A 22,131-nucleotide genomic window follows, 5' to 3' on the forward strand; every position below is an offset into this window, starting at 1 on the left:
TTAATTTTTATTAGGAACGAGTTTGGCAGTCTCCTGTCCCTCCTGAGTTTTCACAGATCTAATTTATTCCTGACTATAACATTGGTCATCCAGGATGTGAAAAGAAGAAATGGAGAGAGGAGAGGGTAGCTAAAGAGGAGGTGGGAGTTGATGCTGAAGTTGATGTTGATTTAAGCTAAAAGAATCAGGTCTCCAAGACAATGTAATAAAAATGACAATTCTACCTAAATTAATTTACTTATTCAGTACCATACCAATCAAACTACCAACAAATTATTTTATGAAGCTAGAAAAAATGACAAAATTCATGTGGAAGAACAGAAGGTCAAGATTATCAAGAGAATTAATGGAAAAAAATGTAAAGGAAGGTGGCCTAGCCATAACCAGACCTCAAATTGCTACGAAGCAATAATCATTAAAACATTCTGGCACTGGCTAAGAAATAGAGTGGTGAATCAGTGGAATAGATTAGGTAGACAATACACAATAGTAAATGACCATGGTAATCTAGTGTTTGATAAACCCCAAGATCTAAGCTTTTGGGACAAGAACTCACTATTTGACAAAAAATGCTGGGAAGAATGGAAAGTAGTTTGTGAGAAGCTAGGTATAGGCAAACATCTCTCACCATCTACCAAGATAAGGTCAAAACGGGTACATGATTTAGACATAAAGGGTGATACCACAAGCAAACTAGGAGAGCATGGAACGTTTACCTGTTAGATCTAAGGAGGAGGGAAGAATTTTGACCAAAGAACAGATAGCATTTTGGGATATAAAATGGATAATTTTGATTACATTAAATTTAGTGGATAGAGCACTGGGCCTTTAGTCAGGAAGACTTGTCTTCTTAAGTTCACATCTGGCCTCAGATACTAGTTGTGTGGGTAAGTCACCTAACCCTGTTTGCATCACTTCCTCATCTATAAAATGAACTGGAGAAGGAAATAGCAAACCAATCTAGTATCTTTACGAAGAAAACCCCAAGTGGGGTCATGAGGAATCAGACACAACTGAAACGACTGAACAGTAACGACAAAAAAAAGTTTTTGCACAAACAAAGCCAAATACAGCCAAGATTAGAAGGAAAACAGAAAACTGGGGGCAGGGGAAGTGTTTTTCTGTTTATTTGTTTTTTTTACAGCAAATTTCTCTGATAAAGGCCTAATTTCTTAAATATATAGAGAACTGAGGCAAATGGTTGAAGGATACGAACAGGCAGTTTTCAAACAAAGAAATCAAAACTCTATAGTCATATGGAAAAATACTCAAAATCATTATGATTAAAGAAATGCAAATTAAAACAATTCTAAGGTACCACTTCATACCTATCAGATTGGCTAATATGACAAAAAAGGAAAACAACAAATGTTGGAGGAGATGTAGGAAAATTGGGACGTATACATTATTAATGGATTTGTGAACTGATCCAACCATTCTGGAAAACAATTTGGAACTATGCTCAAAGGGTTATAAAACTGTGCATACCGTTTGACCCAATAGTACCACCACTAGGTCTGTATCCCAAAGAGATTATATAAAAAAAGGAAAAGGACCTATTTAGAAAAATACTTATAGCAGCTCTTTATTGTGGTGGCAAAGAATTGGAAGTTGAGAGGATGCCCATCAATTGGGAAATGACTGAACAAGTTGTAGTTTATGACTGTGATGGAGTACTATTGTGCTATGAAATGATGAGCAGATGCTTTCAGAAAAACCTGGAAAGACTTAGATGAACTGATGCAAAGTAACGTGAACAGAACCAGGAGAACATTGTACACAGTAACAGCAGTATTCCATGATGATCAACTGTGAATGACTTAGCTATTCTCAGCAATACAATGATTTAAGACAATTCCAAGGGATTCATGATGAAAAGTGCTTTTCTATCTCTAGAGAAAGAAGTAGTGGGGTCTGAATGCAGATAGAAGCAAACTTTTTTTAACTTTATTTTTCTTGGTGTGTGTGTGTGTGTGTGTGTGTGTGTGTGTGTGTGTGTTTTGCAGGAGTCTGTGTTTTCTTTCTCAACGTGACTAATATAGAAATATGTCTTGTATGACTGCACACATATAACCTATATCAAATTGCTTGCCTTGTCAAAGAGAGAGGGAGGGAGAGAATTTGGAAATCAAAATTTTTTAAAATGTTAAAAATTGGTTTTACATGTAATTGGAAAAAAAAGAAAGATAAACATTTAAAAAAATTTCGTATACACACACACACACACACACACACAAAGAATCAAGTCTCCTTGTAGTACCAGGATATCTCAGAGTTGGAAGGGATCCCCAAAGGTCTCCTAACCTTCACCTAAAACACAAATTCCCTCTGCATTCCCTAGCCTGTGCTTGAATACCTCAGTTGACAGGGTCATTTCTTCCTAGGTGTTATTCCATTCCATTATCAGGGATTTCTCCCTTATATTAGTACATATAGATTGGTCAGTTGAGAATTCTGTTACAACACTTTTCTTGATCCTTAGAAATTAATAATAATAATGGCTAGCATTTATATGTATAGTGCTTTAAGGTTTGCATTGTGCTTTATAAGTTATCTCATTTGGTCCTCACAATAACTCTGTTATGCTATTATTATCCCCATTTTACAAATAAGGAAACTGAAGCTGAGAGGGATTAAGTGACTTACCCAGGATCACACTGCTAGTGAGTGCCTGAGGCAGAATTTGTGCTCAGGTCTTCCTGACTCCAAGACCTGACTCTATCCCCTGCACCACCTAGCTCCAAAACTTCAAGGACTTTTTCTTGGAGATAATGAGTGTGGTAGCAAGAACACAGATCGAGGAATCAGAATTAGGCCCTAGTTCTTCCTCTAACCACCTATGTGGCTTTGCAGAAGTTGCTTCACTTCTCTTTCTCAGTTTCCTGCTCTGTGAGAGAAGGCCATCAGACTAGATGATGCTTCCGGTGCTAAAGTTCTATAGAAGCATCATTGGGAATTAAAGCCAACCTAGACTATAATTTTAAAACATCCTTCAATTTTGGGAAGTCAGCTAATTTCATATAAAAGTTACTTTGAGACTTTGGGGAAAAACAATCAAACTATATTGATTCAACAATTATCTATTGAGTTCTTCATCACATTGAAGGTTTTGCCAGTCAAGTATGAACTCTACTAAATTCTACTAAATTGGGCTTAGCCTATGAGCCCAATATTGGATTATGTGACTATCATCTGAGGACCAAAACCCTTTGACATCATTCCCCATTCTCTCATGATTTGCTCCATCCTTTGCTGTGAAGAGTTGGCCCTTCTTGCCAAGACCAACCTTTCAACCTTGTGCTCTTCATCTCATCCCTTCTTTCTCGTCTGGGAGCTTGTCCCTTCAATCATCCCTAAGTTGCTAGTTCCTTCCCTGCTTTCTGTTACCACACATATCCTTAAGAAAAATTACTCTTCATCCTATCATCTGCTCAAGATCTTGTCCTCTAAGGTTCACCTTTTGCAGTCAAGCTCTTAGAAAAAGCCATTTATATTTAGTACCTTCACTGCTTCTTCTCCCACTTACTGCTCTCTTTTTGCATTCTGGATTTGGATCTGAGTGAGCAACTGCAACTGTTTTCTCCAAAATGACCAGAGAACTGCTAACTCTGATGGCCTTTTGGTAGTCCTTATCCTCTTTGATTTCTCGGCGCCACCTGGTACTGTTGATCATTCCTCTTCCTGTATAGCTTCTCCTCCTTGGGTTTTGTGACACGACTCTCTCCTGATTCACCTTCTACCTGTCTTAATGTACCTTTCTCAGTCTCCTCTCTTGGGTCATCATCTATATCTCAAACCCTAACCATGGTGTCTTTCCAGGCTATGACCTGTGTCCTTTTTTCTTCTCCCTCTGTACTTCCTTTCTCAGTAATCTCATTATTTTCAAGGGGGCCGGTTATTTCTTGCAGATGACTCTCAGATCTATATCTGCAGCCATGATTTCTTTCCTGAGCTCCAATCCTGCATCACCAATTGCCTATTAGACATTTTCAATTGTATGTTCTTTAGGCATTTAAAAATTAACATTTCCAAAATGGATTTATGGGCATCTCTATTTCTATTCTTGTTCCTATATTGTAGTTAATTTCTGTGCTATCTAACTTGGTAGATATATTACCTCCACCTTCATTTTTGATTTAAATCTTTTTTTTTTTTAAGTTTTAAATTTGCAAGTCTCTAGACCAATACATTCTTGGCAGACTTTGTTAGGTGTACTCCTTCTGTGGTCAGGAGCCTGTCATTCCAGTTTTACCTGGGGCTCGGAAATATCAATCCCATTTTCAGTACCAACTTCTTAACCAGATGTTCCTTTCCCAAATCTACCTTTTTTCTTCATTATCATTATCTTCATTATCATCAGTAATGATAAAACAAACCACTTATCCTCTAAGGTTTTCAGTTTCTTGCCCAACGACTTAGTGATCTTTAGCTGTGCTTTCTACATTCTTTCTGGCAGTATCATTTACACTCACATGAATCATCAGAAGTGGGTAATAATCATTTGGTTTGAGAAGTCTTGGAAAGCTCTCTGTACATACATGGACACATGTCATGAACACCTGCCCTAGGAAAACAGCAGACCTTTCTGTTGTAATTATTATAAAGTTAACAAATGGCTATCCCAATCCCCTTCAGTGGGGAGAGGGGTCACCATCCACTACTACTGATACCTCCTTTGTCCAGTCCCTTCTGGATGATTTCTCACCAGTCACCTTTGGATCCATGACATTTAAAAAGTTTGAGAGACATAATTTCTGGGTCATTAATCATTTTATTAATCATACTAGTATATAATTAATAAAATGGGTCAGTGACACTCTCTAAAGCCGAAGACTCCTCACGGAACCCACTCAGCACTTAAATGCTCTTGGAAGAATGGGTGTTTCTGAGGGTGGAAATCTACTCTGATTGGTTAACAAGTAATGAGAAGAGTGACTATTATAATTATTCTAATGAGGGGCTGGGGGATGTGACTTTAACTATGTCTTTTCCTTCCAAAACACCCCAGCCTTGGGCAATCTAATCAAATAATTTATCCCTACCCAAACCTGAGTAGAAGAAGATAGGCAGGAATTCACCTAGATAAGAGAGTTTAGGTGGGGTAAATCTTTGACAGAGGCCAGTAATGTCCTTTTAAGGCTGGGCTTTGAACAAGGAAATATGTCAGGAAAAAAGCCTGGATCTCCCCCATAATTGGTTATTGATGATTATTTTTCTCAGGTCCATATCACTAGTCATAGGATCATAAGAGCATAGATTTAGAGCTGAAAGGGCCTCAGTGGTCGTCTAGTCCATCCCCCTTATTTTTAGTCCTAGCTAAAGGAGCTTCTTTCTCATGGGAAAGAGTCTTATATCTATTTATTGCCTCCAAGGGTTCAGTGATCTTTTTTCTCCCTCTACTCTGTTACATCCTGCCATCCTTCAATCTACTAACTCATGAAATCTTTTTTCTTCTTTGTTTTCAAACTGGAGTTCTTCCATTTTTGAATGGTTCATTTCATGTTCCCTGGTAACCTGAAAAGTGAGAAGGATCTCAAGACCTTTACCTAAAATCAATCTGCAGGTTGATTATAGGTAGCTAGTACTGGGCCTTGGCAGAAATACAACCACCACACACCGTGTAGGTCAGTGTAGAAGCCTCCCACTCCCCATTCTTGCTGGAATTGATGGCTTCAGCCTTTAGTCGTTGTTGCTAGTAGCTGTCCAAGAGAGCTACAATGGTAGTTAGTGGCAGCCTTTAATTCTGGCATTCTTCCGTCTCTTCATCTTGTCAGCTCTTTGCCAATCACAATAAACTTCCTTTCCTTTGTCTTACTAACCTCTTACCTAGCTTACCAAGTTGTCTTACCTTTTTTTTTTAAATCCTGCCTTACTAACTCCCTCCTCCTTGAGTCCTTTTCCTCCAATCCTCAAGTCCTTTCTGATTCACTTCTCCTTCACCTCACTCCCTTACCATCTCTTTCACTGAAATTATTTCTTCTGTTTCTCCTTCTCAGCTCCTTCTCCTGTGCCTTCTTTTCCTCCTCCTTCTCTTTATTCTCAGGTCTTTTCATTCTAGTCCCTTTTCAGCTGAAGCTCTCCTTTTTTCCTTCAAATCCTAAAATCCTCCCGTATTCCCCTACCCCAAATATAACCTTTGGCCTTTCATAATTCCAATTCAAATCTCCTTCACAATAACTTTTCCTTCTTCAATTACATCCTTCTCCTATACAGGGACCAACTTGACTTAAAAGGACATGGAGCAGCTGAAGCACATTTAAAGGAAGGTGACCATGATGGTGAGATAAAGGCAAGGAAGTCTGACCCAGTATAACACTACTAGGCCTCTATTCCAAAGAAATCAAAGAAGAAAAGGATGTAAATGTACAAAAATATTTATGGTAGCTTTTTTGTAATAGTCAAGGATTGGAAACTAAATAGGTAGTCCATTGGAGAATGGCTTAACAAATTATAATATGTGACTATAATAGAATGTTATTGTTTCATAAGAAATTACAAAATGGGCAGTTTCAGAGAAAACTGGGAAGGCTGCAATGAATTGATGCAGAACAAAGTGAGCAGAATTAAGAGAACAATTTATACAACAATTACATTTTAGAGAAAAACTTTGAAAGACTTTAGAATTCTGATCAATGCAAAACCACCAGCCGACAAGATTGAAGATGAAACATGCCTCTCTTCTCTTGCCAGAGAAGTGATTAATTTGAAGCTTTTTCATCCCTCCTCAAACCTCTCATTATTTCCCCTTCCCTGACTCTCTCAGCAGAGAACCTGTCTCATGTTTTACAGAAAAAATTGAGGCTGTTTGCTATGAACTCCCTCATCTTCCCCCTTTCTCACCTCCTTTAACTTAGGTGCCTTTGGCCATACTCTCCTTCACCTCTGTCTCACGTGGTGGATGAGCTACCTTACCCTTACCAAAGCTAACCCCTCTTCTTGTTCAAGTGATTCTATTCCAGCCTTTCTCCTCCAACAGACTGCCCCCTCTGTCATCCCCATTCTTTCACTTATTTTCAGTCTCTCCCTCACTAGTGGCATTTCTTGCTGCCTACAAACATGCCCATGTCTCCCTTATCTTAAAAAAAAAAACCTCACTTGATCCTTTCACCCCTTCTAACTATTGTCCTATTTCTCTTCTGCCCTTTGTAGCTAAACTCCTCAAAAAAGCCATCTACAATAGGTGCCTCTACTTTCCTTTCTCTCATGCCCTTCTTAACCACTTATAATCTGGCTTCTATCCCTATCATTCCACTGAAACTGCCCTCTCCAAAGTTACTGATGGCCTTTTAGTTGCCAAATCCAATGAGCTTTTCTCAATCTTCATTCTCTTTGACCTCTCAGCAGCTTTTGGCACTGTTGATCACTTCTCCTTGATACTCTTAAGTTCCCCCAATTAATAAACTTTAGTGGCTTTCCATTGTCTCCAGGATCAAACAAAAAATGGTCTGGACATTCAGTGCCCTTCATAACCTAGCTAGCCCCCTCCTACCTTTCCAGCGTTCTTATACCTTTTTCTTCACCTCATACTCTTCAATCCAGTGATACTGGCCTCCTGGCTGTTCCATAAACAAGACACTCTACCTGCTCCAGGCATTTTCTCTGGCTGTCCCCCATGCCTGAAATGCTCTTTCCTTCACTCGGATTCCTGACCTCCCTGGCTTCCTTTAAGTCCGAAGTAAAATCCTACTCTGTGACCCTGGGCAAGTCACTTAACCCTGTCTGCCTCAGTTTATACGTAAAATGAGCTGGAGAAATGGTATTTTTCTCCAGTATTTTTGTCAAGGAAACCCAGCAGGAGTCACGAAGGGTCAGAGACAACTGAAAAATGACTCAACAAAATAGTTTGCACTGTATATATTTGTTTGCACGTTGTCTTCCCTGTTAGATTGTTAGCTCCTCTAGGGCAAGAACTGCCTTTTGCTTCCTTTTGTATCCCCAGTGCTTAGCACAGTGCCTAGCACAGAGTAGGCATTTAATAAATGATTATTGAATTGAATTGGAAATGCCAAAGGAGACATACCTTTTCAGGTATGGCCAATGTGAGAATTTGTTTTGCTGGATTACTCACGTTTATAATGTCAATTTTATGATTGTTGTTGTTGTTTTTTTTTTTTTAATGGGGGAGGCAGTAGAAGGGACAAATAAAAAAAAAAGTAAATTCCCCCATGCTAGAGATCTTGTAAGTGGAATCTAGATGAGCATGTCTCAGGAATATTGTTAGGGTCATCCTTGCCTCCTTACTTTCTCTCGTCGCACATATCCAAACAATAACTGAATCTTACTGCTTTTACCTCCACCACATCTCTTACATCCACCCCCTTCTCTTCCTTCATATACCACCATCTTTGTCCAGGTCCTTTGGCCTGTACTATTGCCATTGACTTCTTACCTTAAGTCTCTCCTCATTCTAACCCATCCTCCATTCAAATACTCATGTGATTTTCCTAAGCACAGGTCCCACAGTATTAGTTCCCTGCTCAGTAAACTCAGTTGCTCCCGGCTATCTCTAGGCTCACATGTAAACTCTTGTTTTTGTCACCTAAAGCAGCCTGGTTTTGGTATGCCTTTCTACATTCATTACACATTCCTCCCCTTCCTGCCCTCTGTGGTTCAGCCAAACTGGACTTCCTTGTCCCTCACCCATAACCTCACATCTCATGTCTCCATGCCTCTGCACAGATTGTCCCCCACATGTAGAATGCATACCCTCATCATTTCTGCCTCCTTCAAAGCTCAGCTCAAGTACCTCTTACATAAGGTCTTTCCTACCTCTAGCTCTAAGTATTGACCCCCTCCCTGAATATATAATGTATTTTATTTGTATGTATTTGGTGTCTATTTATGGAAGTACATGTTTTATCCCCTGATACAATGTAAAGTCCTTGAGAGCAGGGATTGTTTCATTTTTGTCCTTGTATTCCTAGTGCCTAGCATGGTGCTGGCCATATATCAGACATTTAGTAAATAATAGATTGATTAATATACGAGTAATACTTTTTGGTACATATGAACATGAGAAAAAAATTAGAAATGAAAAACTTCCTAACAATGAGAGCTACCAATCAGTCAATCAATAAGCATTTGTTAAGTGCCTACTGTGTGCTAAGCTCAAAAACCTAGATGATTGAGAGGAAGCCAGTGGAAGCCAATGACTCACAGTTAATAAACATTTATCAAGTGCCTATTATGTGCCAAGCAATATGCTAAGCGCTGGGTATACAAAAGTAGAAGACAGTCACTGCTCTCAAGGAGCTCATAATCTAATGGGCAAGAGAGTGAAAAAAAAAGAAGGGACAGGGTCTGGGAGTACGCACAGTTAGGAGGCCCTATCTGGATCATGAACCAGAAAAGGAAGAGAAGATGTTGAAGAGGTAGGAGAAAACAAGAAAAAACAGCAATATGAAAACCTAGAGAAGAGGGAGTATCAGGGAAAGGTTAATAGGGGCCAAAGGCTATGAAGAGGTCAAGAAGGATGAGGATTGAGAAAAGGCCATCAGATTTAGCAGTTAAGAGATTATGGGTCACTTAGGAGAAAACAGCTTCAATTGAGTGATGAGGCTGGAAGTTAAATTTCAAAGGGTTGAGGAGTGGCAGAAAAGAAAGTAGAGACAATTAGTGGAGATAACCTCTAGGAATTTGGTTGTGAAAAGGACAGATATAGTAGGCTCTAGTAAGGTTGTTTTTATTTTTATTGTTTTTTTTCCCTTTTTTTCTTAATTTATTTTGATTTGTCAACAATCACTTCCATAAGTTTTTGAGTTTTAAATTTTTCTCCCCCTCCCTCCCCAAGATGGCGCACAATCTGATATAGGCTATACATATACATTCCTATTAAACATTTTCACATTTGTGCTGTTGTAAGGAAGAATTAGAACCAATAGGAGGAACCATAAGAAAGAAGAAACAAAACAAAACAGAAGAAAAAAAATAGTAAATAGTATGCTTCAATCTGCATTCAAATTCCATCGTTCTTTCTTTGGATGTGGATAGCATTTTCCATCATGAGACTTTTGGAGGTGTCTTAGATTAAGGTGTTGTTGTTTTTTTTTTAAAGGGTTGATATGGTTGTGTTTGTAGTCTGGTAATAGTAGCTACCAGTAGAGAGATTTTGAATATTAAAGATAGAAAAAGAATCCAATCTGTTGGAGAAGATGGGAGGGTATGGGATCAATATGGAATGGGCTGCCTTTCAAGGAAGGGGGTTCCCCCTGAATGGAAGTCTTTAAGCAGAGACTGGATAACCACTTGATGGGCATATTGTAGAGGGAATTCTTGTTCATTTATGAGTTGGACCGAGTGGTCTCTGAGGTACCTTCTGGATCTGTGATTCTGTGGCATTGACATTCTCCTCTCTGTCTCTTCATTCTTCCTTCTGAAAAATGAACAGGGTGGATTAAATGGGGACTTTAAAGCCATGGTTTGAACCCAGCTTGAAATCCTATAATTCTTTGGAAATTAATGTTATTCCTCATTCTTCCTCAGAGTTCTTGCCTTCATTTCCCATAGTGATGCTAGACTTGTAGTTTACAAGACTGAGATCATCTCTCACCTCCTCCGGCCACCAGCCCCATCATGTCCAGCTTGGGTAGATGTGGAATAGGGTCCACGCTGTAAGGTAGGCTGTGTTTTGTTGTCTTTTTCATAAATCAGAACAACAAAATCACTAGTCTTCCATACAGCATTTGACCAGTATTACCTCAGATCAGCCAGGTACAGAAGAAAGAGTTTGGGATTTGGGGCTCAGCAGCAATCCAGGTTCAAATTCTGGCTTTGACACGCCTTAGTTATGCAAACTTTTCAAGCCATTTCTCTCTGAGCCTCCATTTTCTCATCTATAAAATGGTGATGATGCCTGTACTACCTATGTACAGAGTCATTGAAAGGAAAGCATTCTGTAAACTTTAGAGTTCTAGTGAAATGGGAGCGATTATTATAGTCTGTTTCCCACCAGCCTTGCTTAGGTGATGCTAGTTACAGCACTAATTCTTCAGTTAGATTCTTTTTGGCCGTCACCTCTGACTCCCCTCCCCTGCTTTGGTGATATTACATATTCAGTACATTCCTAGGCATTCCTAGCTCTCAGTTTCTGCTTAGTTGAGCTGGCTAGGAACCACACTGATGTCCTTGTTTTCCATCCCTGGCCACTGCTTCCAAGTTGTCCTCAGCATTCCCATGCTGGAGATTTAGAAATATGATTGATTATTAATGTCAAGCCCCTGATGAAATGTTCTACTTAACAGTTTTTGGCTGTTTGGCCAACCAATCTCTTTTCCTTGCATACCTCTGTACAGTAAGCCTATGCTCATTCTGGTTAATTCTTTCAGTTTTCAGGTGGGGAAGCTGATATACACAGAGAAGTGATTTTCCTAAGGTCACAGACTGAGATCAATGAGAAAGCCAAAACTAGCCCTATGAGAAGGCCACGATGGGGCTCTTTTGTTAACAGGTCTCTTCACACCTGGGCTCTCCACTGTTTGAATTTTAGCTATATCCTTTTTCAGGAGGGTGACCCATAGAGAATCACTTACCTTCTCTTGAGCTTTGTTTTTTTTCATCTATAAATGAGGATAATAATTCCATGTGGGTTGCCTACATCATAAGGAATACTATGAGGAAAGGGCTTTACGATATAGTGGAAAGAGCCTTGGGCTTGAGGTCAGGAAGGACTTGGATTTGAGTTCCATATAATTATAAGCAAATTATTTAACCCTGTTAAGCCTCAGCTTTCCCATCTATAAAATCTGGTTAATAATACCTTTAGTATCCACCACACAGAATTGTTTTGAGAATCAAAGGAGATGTTTTATATAAAGCTCTTTGTAAACCTTAAAGCAACCATATGAATGTTGGCTATTATTGTGCTATCTTAAAGTACTATAGAAATAAATTATCATAATAATTATTATCATTATTATGGGTGACTTTTGTCCCTTGATCATCTTGCTTCCTTAGGTTGAGTCTTTGAGAAAGAATAGGGCAAGAAAAGAGCATCAATAAAAGTTTTTTTTTTTTTTTAAAAAACAGAATAGGGAACCGTTAATAGAATTGCAGAATGTGAGAGTTAGAAGGGCCCTTAGAAATCATTGAGTCTAGTTCTCATTTCATAGAGTAGAAAATTGATACTTAGGGAGAGGAAAGAACCAATACTTACTCAGGGTCGCAAAGCCAGTCAATGATGAAAAGAGATGTAGAAGGTTCTATTTTGAAATTGTGATTTATCTAAATGGGATCTTAATTCAGTCATCATGTCCATTCCTGGAAAAAAAAAAAGCAATTTTCTCCCTTTCCACTTTCCAACCCCCCCCTCCTCACCATGTGCTATGAAAACAACTACTTCTAATATCTGCATTCAGAAGCACCAGATGGACAAGCAGACAGTAGCCAGCTTTCTAAAAGGCTAAGATGGGGAAATTGGGAGCCTTGAGGGCTATTCTGCACTAAACTGCACACACCTAGACAACCCTGTTAGCTCATCACCTGGTCTAGGGGAGCATTATCAATTGGATCAAATAATGGCATCTGGACAATGCCAGCCCCTGTTCTCATCTCCAGGTCAAGTGTTCTTATCAACATGTCTCTCTCCATCTGGCCAAAACTCTAGTACAACAGGCAAATAAAAAGTCATTAGAAAGGTAGTCTGGAGAGCAAGGAAAATCAGTAGCTGGATTTCTCTCTTTTACTTTAAGTTTTTGTGACATTAAGGGAAAAGTGTCAAACTTGCCTAACTCAGTTTTCCATGCAATATTACTTCATTAAAAGAAAAAAAAAACAAATCCTAATATAGAGTCAATGAATATTAAGGCTGGAAGCAGTCTTAGAACAAAGAACACAGAAGGTGAACTCTAGGAAGGCCCTATGACATGGAAAATGAGAGGTGGGAGGGCTTAGAACTTAGAATATGAGAGCTGACCTTAGTGCTCATTCTGGTTAATTCTTTCAATTTTCAGGTGGGGAAGCTGATACACACAGAGAAATGATTTTCCTAAGGTCACAGACTGAGATCAATGAGAAAGCCAGAACTAAACTCTAGCTCTTAATCTGCTAGTTCAAGACCCTTTTTACTATACTGGATTTATTCATTGAATAGAGTATTATATTCCTTGCTCTTCATTTTAAAAGTAGAATGAATTCTATTTTATATCTGGTGTAAGTCCAATTTCAGTGAAATATTCCTTTTCATACCCTAAGGCAAATGGGAGCCATATATATTCACTCTTCATCACTTTTTCAAGATGATTTCCCTCCCAAACATTTTAGATTGCCTGAGCTGAGGTAATCAATGAGATTTGTCTTGAGTTGGCATGATAGAGAGAAACAATGCTTGAGGGTCATTCCTTAGAGATGCGAGTGAAACAACCACAGTATTTAGGATGGGTGGAAGAAATATTCACCTAGGCTTGTTAAGGAAGAAGTTTGGTGATAAAGGGAGGAAAGATCAAGGAATAGAAAAATGGAGATGTGTGGGAAGAGAGAAGGTTTTTTAGAGGAGATTGAAATGAATACTGTTAAATTTCCCTGGTTGATGGGATTCCAGTGTGTTCCCTGAAAGGTTATAGCTCAGATTGGAAGTGGGAGAAAAAAGAAAGACAGCCCACAGAAAGGAAACAAACACTCTGCTACTTGGTTTCTGTGGTAACTCTGCAAACATGTGGGTATGCATTCAATTGGCTGATCTTTGTCATAGAGAGAGATGGTGGGAGATAGACAAATAGGAAGAGAAAGAGAGAGACAGGAAAGAAAAAAGTGGACAAAGATGGATAGAGAGAGGAAGGAGAAAGACAGATTGATAGAAAAGAGATAGGAGAGGGACACTAACAGGAAAGAGTGAGAAGCAGATAGGAGAGACAGAGACATGAAAGAGGGAGAGACAAAGAGACGGAAAAGAATGGCAGAAGAGAAAGGGAAATAGGAGAGGAAATGATAGAGACAGACAAAAAAAGGGAACTATGAGACTTTCTCTTCCTCTGAGAGGCATTACTCTAAAACCACTGAAAGCCATCACTTGAAATATTGGCTGTGGGGTCACTGTGGAATTTGAAGGTCCCCTTACCTTAGGCTAATTTGGTCTTCCTGTTCATCTTTAAGTGTCCGCTTAAACAAAAGCAGCCAGGGCAGCTAAGTGGCACAGTGGAAAGAACTCTAGCCTTGGAGTCAGGAGGACGTAAGTTCAAATCTGGCCTGAGACACTTGACACTTACTAGCTGTGTGACCTTGCGCAAGTCACTTAACCTCAATTGCCTCACCAAAAAGCCCCCCCCCCCCAAAAAAAGAACGAAAGCAGCAGAAGATTCAGCCAATGTAGCTCTCACAACACTAGAAGGTATGAAGCTAGGGGGGCAGAACATTCATTGGTATTTCTTGGGTTATTGCTTTTTAAACAAAGCATCCCTTTCAGAAGGTCCTGAGAACAGCTCAGAAGGAGACATAAGCCCTATGCACTGGCTAGTGAATACCCACTCACTCAGCAAATATTGATCGTGCCTCCAGAACACTCAGTTACTGACTTTAAAGGGCCCACTATTTAAAATGAGAGATAATACAAGTGCAAAGATGTATGAGATGCAAAGGGATAGAGTGGAAATGTTGATGATGTTGATAACTGGCATTTAATTAAAGCTTCAAAGTCTGCAAAGAGCTTTACATGCTATCTTATTTGATAATTAGTAATTGGGCAATACCATTCCCATTTGGCTGATGACAAAAGTGAGGTTCAAAGACTTTCTTGTTGTCACATAGCTAGGAAGTGCCAGAGCTAGGATTTAAAGTCTGGTTTTCCTGTCTCTAAGATGTAGCGATTCTCTCCAGGATTCTCTACTGCTAAACTTGAGGGTCAAAAGACTTGGGTTCAGATCCCAGCTTTAACACATTACACTTTGACATGGGTGACCCTGGAAAAGTGACTTTATTTTTCTGATCCTGTTTCCCCATTAGTAAAACGAGGAGAAAGATTGCTTTCCCATCCCATCTCCCAGGCTCTGAGGAAGGGGGGGGGGGGGAAGAATGAATAGTGGAAGAGAGGACAAGATAGAGGCCTTTGCTTATTTCCCCTAACAATAGAGAAAATGCTTTGGGAGCTCAGAATTAAGAGAAGGACTGTTAGAAGCTACAGAAAGCAATATCCTCCTCTCCCATGTGCAAGACAAAAAGGAGGTAGGGTATCCATTATTAATCATCTTGAGGTTTCCTGAATGTAGATGGCACAGAAAAAAAGTCAATATGGAAAATGGAAAGAGCACCCAACTAAGATCCTGGAGTCCTGGGTTCTAGTCCTGGGCTCTGACACTTTCTTAGGCAAGTCACTGTACATCTATGGGTCTCAGTTTCTACCTATGTAAAATGGAGAAGAGAGGTAGCTATTGTTTAGTGCAGGGTTTCTATATTTTTTTTGTGTCCTGGATCCCTTTGACAGTCTGGACTGTGGTCTTTTCAGAATCATGTTTTTAAATGCATAAAATAAATGCAGAGGATTAAAAAAAAAAGGAAACCAATTATATTGAAATACAGCAAGAAAAATTTTAAAAAGACAAGTTCATGAACCCAAGGTTAAGAACTACAGGCATAGTAGAAAGAACAATAGATTTGGAATCAGAGGAGCCTGGGCCTGGGTCCTGGCCTCTAGTCAATTGCCCTCTCTGAACCTCAATTTTTTCATCTATGAAATGAAGGCAATACTTTCACTCCCGACCTCACAGGAGTGTTGTAAGGAAAGGGGTTTGTAAATGATTGTCATTAATAACAACAAGAGTAACAATAATCTCTGCCTTGTCTACATCTTAGCATTGATGTGATGATGAAATGAGGCTAACCAGTGTCTCAAATGTATAGTCTGGGTACCTCTAAGATCCTATAATTTGTCACGGTCCTGAATGCAGAGTGAGGTTGGGGGGAGATGCTTTATAAATGCTGGTAAAAACCCCTGCTGATTTTAAGAAAGGCTGAAATGAGATTTCTTTGGAGTCAGAGAACTTATGTTCAAGCCTTGCCCCTGCTGCTTGCTTCCTTATGTGACCTTAGACAAATCTTTGAACCTGTTTACTTATCTGTAAAATGGGGGCGGGGCGGAGAGACTAGATGACCTAAGGCCTCTTCTAGCTTTAAATCCTGTGATTATAGAACATTTTCTCATTTAACCAAAAAGCCACTACTCATCCCCTCTCCAGAGCTATCCCTGGGTCCAGCCAATTGTTTGGGGAGGGGAGATGCATAAGGGGAGGATGTGATTCCAGCCAGCTGGGGAGAGAGACACACGGAAGCTGATATGTATACACTCGGCTCATAATTCACAGTTTTCCCTAAGTTGAACCTTCATGGTGTGTTATTTTTTTCTACTGCCAGCCGTCCTGAGGCTCTGCCTGTCTCCTCTTTCACTTCCTCTAGCTGACATTCTTGGTAAAAGAGGCATGGGACAATCAGGGATCTCCTTGGGCCCACAAACTAATGGTGAGTGGTGCTGCCTCCCTTAGGGTCGATACTAAGGAGCTGGAAATACCTGGTTAGGATGGGGTGGTAAAGAAGATGAGATCAGGTGGACAGACTGGTTTGGAGCTCTGAGTTTGCTATCTTCACCTCCTCCCTGCTCTACTATGTCCAGGTACACTGTGTTCTCCACATACGCTCTTGTATTCCTCGATACCCAAGGTACACTTTGATTTTTCCTGGGTACAGGTGCACAAAGCATCTCTCTATGCCTCTATCTCCCTCTGTTTTCCAAGGCCCCTGTCATTTAGAATGCATAGTTTGGCAGATTGGGCACTGAACCTAGAGCCAGAGAGACCTGGGTTCAAATCTCACCTCAGACTTTGGTAACACTGGAAAAATCACTTACGCTCTCTCTATTTCAGTTTCCTAATCTATCATATTAAATTTTATGGCCTCTAAGTCCCCTTCCTAAATCTGTGATCTTTTGATCATTAAACCCTCACACTTGTGAGACTGGAGGAGCCTGGGCTCAGGGCTGAGGCAGGATAAAGGGAAGTATGGGGTATCCTCAGAGTCTCAACTCTTATCTTCAGCCTGTCTGGGTACTAGGAATGAGAGAGCCATTTGCTCTTTTTCTTAACCCCCTCCTAAGCAAGTGGGAGCATGGAATCCTGGGAAGTTCCAACCTCATTCCAGCCCTGGAATTGGAAGACCCTTTTCCCTCTCCAGCCTCTCCCTATGATTGGATGACTTCTCCCAGAACCTCCATTTAAGGAGGGCACCCAGGCTAGCCACGTCTCATTCCTCTCCAGGTTGTCCTTGGGACTTTCTCTATCATGCCCCCACAGTGGGTACCTTTATTTCCCCCACGTACCTTTTTGTTTCCTTTACTGTCTTTCCTTAATGTAAACTCCTTAAGGGCAGGGACTGTCTTTCTATTAGTATTTGTATTCACGGTGCTTACTATCTGGCATTTAATAAGCACTTAATAAATGCTAGTTGATTTATTGACTAATTCTAACCACCTGCTAGGGCTTCTGTCTCAAGTCCCTACCTCTTCAGACCTATGTGATTCAGATCTCATAAGAGTCATTAGAACTGAGTACCTGGATGCAGGCATTGCTCACGTCTCACTTGGTGTGATCTTTAGCATTGGTCCTTGTCCCATGGTTTTTGTGGTGCATGGTCTGGAGGGGGCGGGAAGAAAAGTCAGGGGCAAGTTCAGCTTTGTTCTAGCCTTCTCATTGTTGGATGGATAGGAGTATGGACTTTCCTAGTTCTAGGTACAGAAAACTGGAAGGACAGCAGGCCCTCTCCCAAGAAACAGAACTGAGATGTGGAGAAAGGGTTCATTGCCCAATGAAAAGCAAACACGAGGTGTGGAGTTGGGTGGTGACACTACCGCTGCGTGGACAGTCAGGGGCTCCCTCTGTAGTGCACTTTGCCATTCCATTAAATGAGAACTGCTCCCCCTGCTGCCTCCTTACCTCCATTTTAATAGGTTGAAGAAAGCAGAGGACTCTTGGAGATGGGTAGTGGGAAAGGGGAGAAAGGAGAACCTGGAGACATCTCTTATCCTCTCACTTTCCCGGCCTAGTTGCTAAGCTTAGAGATCATCTAGTCTAAACTCATTTTACATAGGAGGAACTGAGGTCTAGAAAGACAGAGGCAGTAAAAAAAACAAGATCAAGATTGAACCTGAGCCCTTTGTTTCAAATGCATTGTTCTTTTCATTGCATTATCATATGAGGAAACTGAACTCCTGGGGTTTCCTCTGCCTTGTGTTCCCAAGGCTATCCGAAGTTCAGTCCCCCAAATTGCTGGGTAAGATGTACTTGCACTAACCCTGGCTGTCGCAGGGGGGCGCCAAGCACATAGATTGACCAAACCAAAAAAAAAAAAAAAAAGACAAAACCTAGTTGGGCTTACCTGGTGGGCATTGTGGTCTCCCTTGCTTCTGTTGACCGAAGGTCAGCTAACTCTCTCCTGCAACCTGCAGGAGGCACCCCAGTTAGATTAGACGGTTCCTGCTTTGCAGGCTTAGTTGTTCAAACAATCGGACTCTGTTCTGGCTCTCCATAGAAGCATGCCTCTGGCATTGACAGAAGGGGTGAGGGATGAGGGACTCAGTATCTGTGAAGGTCCCCAGCATACACGTTTAGCCCAGACTCCCACTTAGGCTCGGCAGCCTGTTGTCTACAGCCTCAAATAGCACCGTATCCCGCAACCTGAGTCTTGAATTTAGCAAGAGTTTACCCTGGAAACTTGAACTCTGATCTATGGACTGGTAGGGGATTGGGGGGGGGTGATTGTTAACTTTTTGGGGTCCGCTTCTAGCAGATGGGGATAACGACTGGTGTTCCTGTCCCTCTCCCCCTTCCTTTGGCTTAACGCAACCGAACAGAACTGATCGTAGCATCCTAGTGAGTTCTACTAGAAAAGCTATGCTTGTCCTAAGTACCGGAATACTCCTTCCCCAACCCCGCCTCGCCCCTCCCTTCGTCCCCGCCCCGCCTACCCAGTGGGTGGCTAAAGAGCTGGGCTCGGGCAGTCTTAAAGGACTGAGAACTGTCCGGAAACCCGGTTCTGAAGCGCTTTACTCGTTTCAGCTGTGGGCTGCCTTATAGGGTTCTTGCTGAAGAATCTGGCTTCACCGCAGATCACTTTGAAAGCTGGGAGCTCTCCGACCGCCAGTGCTGAAGTTCTCTGCTCTTCTGACAGCGCCCCTGTGGGTACAGTCCACTGCCCTTTTCCTGGGAGAGCCCAGCATAGCCCAGAGCAGTACTCTGAGCTTAGAATTGTTCGGACCCCAGTTCTGAAGCCTCTGCCCAGCCCCCTCCACTCCGCGGCTCTATTTCTCACAGCCCAAGATTTTCCTCTCCCCTCCCCCGCACCCTGTTTGAAATGGACTGGCAGGACCCCGTTGGCATTGTTTTAGAGCCAAGTAAAGCCCATTCTTTCCTCTTAATGGGCGGGACCCTTATCCGCAGACTGCCTACCTCCGAGTTTCTTCTCACTTCCTAGCCTCCATACCCCAGCACCCCCGAGCCTGTCCGGGGACTTTGTTGGAGTCTGTTCCACAGCACTAGCAGGTGTTTCGCCTCTCCCAAAGACTCCCAGCAGGCACTCTCCCAGGTCGTCTTGTCTCAAGTACCTGTCAACATCCTAGATCCTCCCTTGTTGTCTTGGCACCCCCACCCCCATGGTCTTTTCAATCTTTCACCACCCATCTCTCTTTTTACTCCTTTTCCTGCACCCCCACCCTTGGCTCCCATCCCCTCGCACACATACGCTTATCTTCAAAGCTTTGCCAGCAGATCCAGGTGTAGAAAGCATCCAGGTCTCTGGCTCAGTTCTTTTATAGTCCTTGGGTAAGGGAGGAGGGAGGAGGGAGGGTGGAGTCCCTGGGAGGGAATTATCGATTTGGCCAATCAGACCCTCTCTCAGAGCTCAACTTCTCAGATTACATCATAGAAAGTAGCTTCCTTTTCAGAGTAGAAGAAAGCTACTGGCTGAACATTGGGGAAGCAAAGAGGGTGGGGGAAGGGTGGTCTGTACTTCGCCAGGGGGCGCAAGGGTTAGGGGGCGCTTGGTTTGGTCCCTGAATGTCCCATTCTTTCAACCCTTTCCTTCGGTGGCTAGGGCGTGCCTGGCGCAGGCGCAGGCAGTCACCTTTTGTCTCCCCATGCTCCCCTTCACTTTCCCCTGCTTACCATCGCTCCAGCTGTCAGCTGGCTTGGGAATCTGGAGAAGCGCGGAAAGCAAAGCCCTACTGGGCATCTGCCTGCTCTCCACCGGTCCTATGAAGATCAAAGGATTTAGAGCTGGTAGAGGTGGCTTTCTGGTGGCATCCTCCTAGGGGACCTTGTCTTTTTTCAGCCTGGAAGTAGGGATACCGTGAACTCATAGGAAACCTCCAGCCCTTCTCCTCTACCCCCATATACTTTAATGAAGTTCTCTGCTACTAACTCTGTAACCTTGCACAAACCCATACTTCTTCTAGGACTCAATCTCCTCATCTGTAAAATGAGGAGGTTAAATTCAATCTCTAAGGTCCTTTTTATTTTGACAGTAATTGTGTGATTCTGGGCAAGTCACTTGCCTTCTCTAACCTCAATGTCTTTATCTGAAATTATGGATAATAGTTCTTGCCCTACTGACCTCACAAAATTGTACAGAGGAAAGTGCTTTGTAAACCTGAAATTGCTATAAAAATGTGAATTGTTCTCCTCATGGGCTCAGGATTTCATCATTCTTTCCTTTCTCATTCCCACATAGCCAATCCGTTGCCAAGACGTGTCCTTTCTACCCCTGCAACATCTCTCTCATTGGTCCCTCCACTCCTTTTATTCCTATAGCAACTGCTCTGCTAAAGGCTGTCATTTCTTTTCACCTAGATTATTGTAATATCCCCCTGACCAATCTTCCTGCCTCTAGTTTTCGCAGCTTTCTAATGCATCCTTTACACTGTAGCACACAGTGATCTTAGCATCATAGATGCTCAAAGATGGAAAGGCCATCTTGCCTGACCCATACATGAACAAGAATTCCATTACAATATGTCCATTATCCAGTGTTTGTTTGAAGATCTTGTAAAGTTCTTTTATTACTGTACCCTGGTAGCTCTCACTACTTTGGAATAGCTCTAAGTATTAGGAGGTTCTTCCTGACATCAAGCCTAAATCTCCTTCACTGCAATTTCCATCCTTTGCTCCTACTCTGATCCTTTTAAGGTTAAGCAGAACAAGTCCAATTATTCTTTCACTTGATGGCCCTTCAAATACGCAAAGATTCTGTGTTCCCTAAATCTTCTCTTCTCTGATTCCTTCAACCAGTCTTTACATGGAATTGTCTTGAGACCCTTCACCACCCTGGAGACCTTCCTCTTAGATACTCTAAGTCTTAGCAGTGTTCTTCCTGAAATGTGGTACCCAGAGCTGAACACAATATTTGAGGTGTGGTCTGCCTAGGTCCCTTCACTGAAATGGTGATAATGAGTTGATCTATTTCCTAGAATTTAGAACTAGAAGAGATCTTAGATCAAAAACTGGTCATGCACCCTCATTTTTACAGATGAAGAAACAAAGACCCAGAGAGATTAAATGAGGTGTTTGTGGTCACATACACTAACCTACATAGCTTCCTAGTGTGGGTCCAACCCAATAATAAGAGAATACCTGTTATCTTTGAGAGTTTAAATCACCAGAATGGAATGAACTATATCTCAGGGTACTGAAAGCACTGGAGGATGTGATTACTGAGCCACTGTTAGTAAGTTTTGAAAGACTGTGGAGAATAAGAGAAGGGCCACAGGATTGGAGAAGGGCAAATGTTCTAATTTTTAAAAAAGTGAAGATAATGGAATTTGTAAACAATAGACCAATGAACTTGACATAGATTCCTAGCAAAATTCAAAACATTTTTAATGAAAATTATGGTTTATGAAAAATCTTATCTCAACTGAGTACTCATTGGGTCATATCAATCCTTTTTATCCTTCCCTGGTTGTAACATGGTCACATTTCTCACAATGTCTGTTCCAAACCTTATCTTCTACTTCAAGTCATCTGTGTCGAAAGTCCAACACAGGGCCTCCAACATTTCTGAGTGAGACCCAAATCAGATTAAAATGTAATTGGGAAATATTTGACAAAATCAATAAAAATGAAATAGAGCAAAGATATGTAGAAAATATGTAGTTTTCTAAGTTCT

General features: G+C 41.3%; 2 long non-coding RNA genes across 3 annotated transcripts in view; one reads left to right on the top strand and one right to left on the bottom strand.

Moving 5' to 3' along the window:
• Positions 1 to 22,131, top strand: part of LOC114035058 — a 48,176-nt gene that overhangs the window by 13,612 nt on the left and 12,433 nt on the right. The gene's annotated exons all lie outside the window — the stretch shown is intronic.
• Positions 10,077 to 19,743, bottom strand: LOC114035057. Of its 2 annotated transcripts, none has more exons than XR_003568180.1 (6): positions 19,711 to 19,743; positions 18,938 to 19,145; positions 18,349 to 18,412; positions 17,526 to 17,606; positions 12,152 to 12,255; positions 10,077 to 10,372 (listed from the first exon to the last, which is right to left on the bottom strand). It is a non-coding gene; the product is annotated as an uncharacterized LOC114035057 (long non-coding RNA). The 2 variants fall into 2 exon arrangements; XR_003568181.1 differs by having other exon boundaries at positions 18,938 to 19,172; positions 19,711 to 19,734.

Source organism: Vombatus ursinus, unplaced genomic scaffold (assembly GCF_900497805.2).
Source record: "Vombatus ursinus unplaced genomic scaffold, bare-nosed wombat genome assembly UNPS02009173.1, whole genome shotgun sequence".
Taxonomy (NCBI): domain Eukaryota; kingdom Metazoa; phylum Chordata; class Mammalia; order Diprotodontia; family Vombatidae; genus Vombatus; species Vombatus ursinus.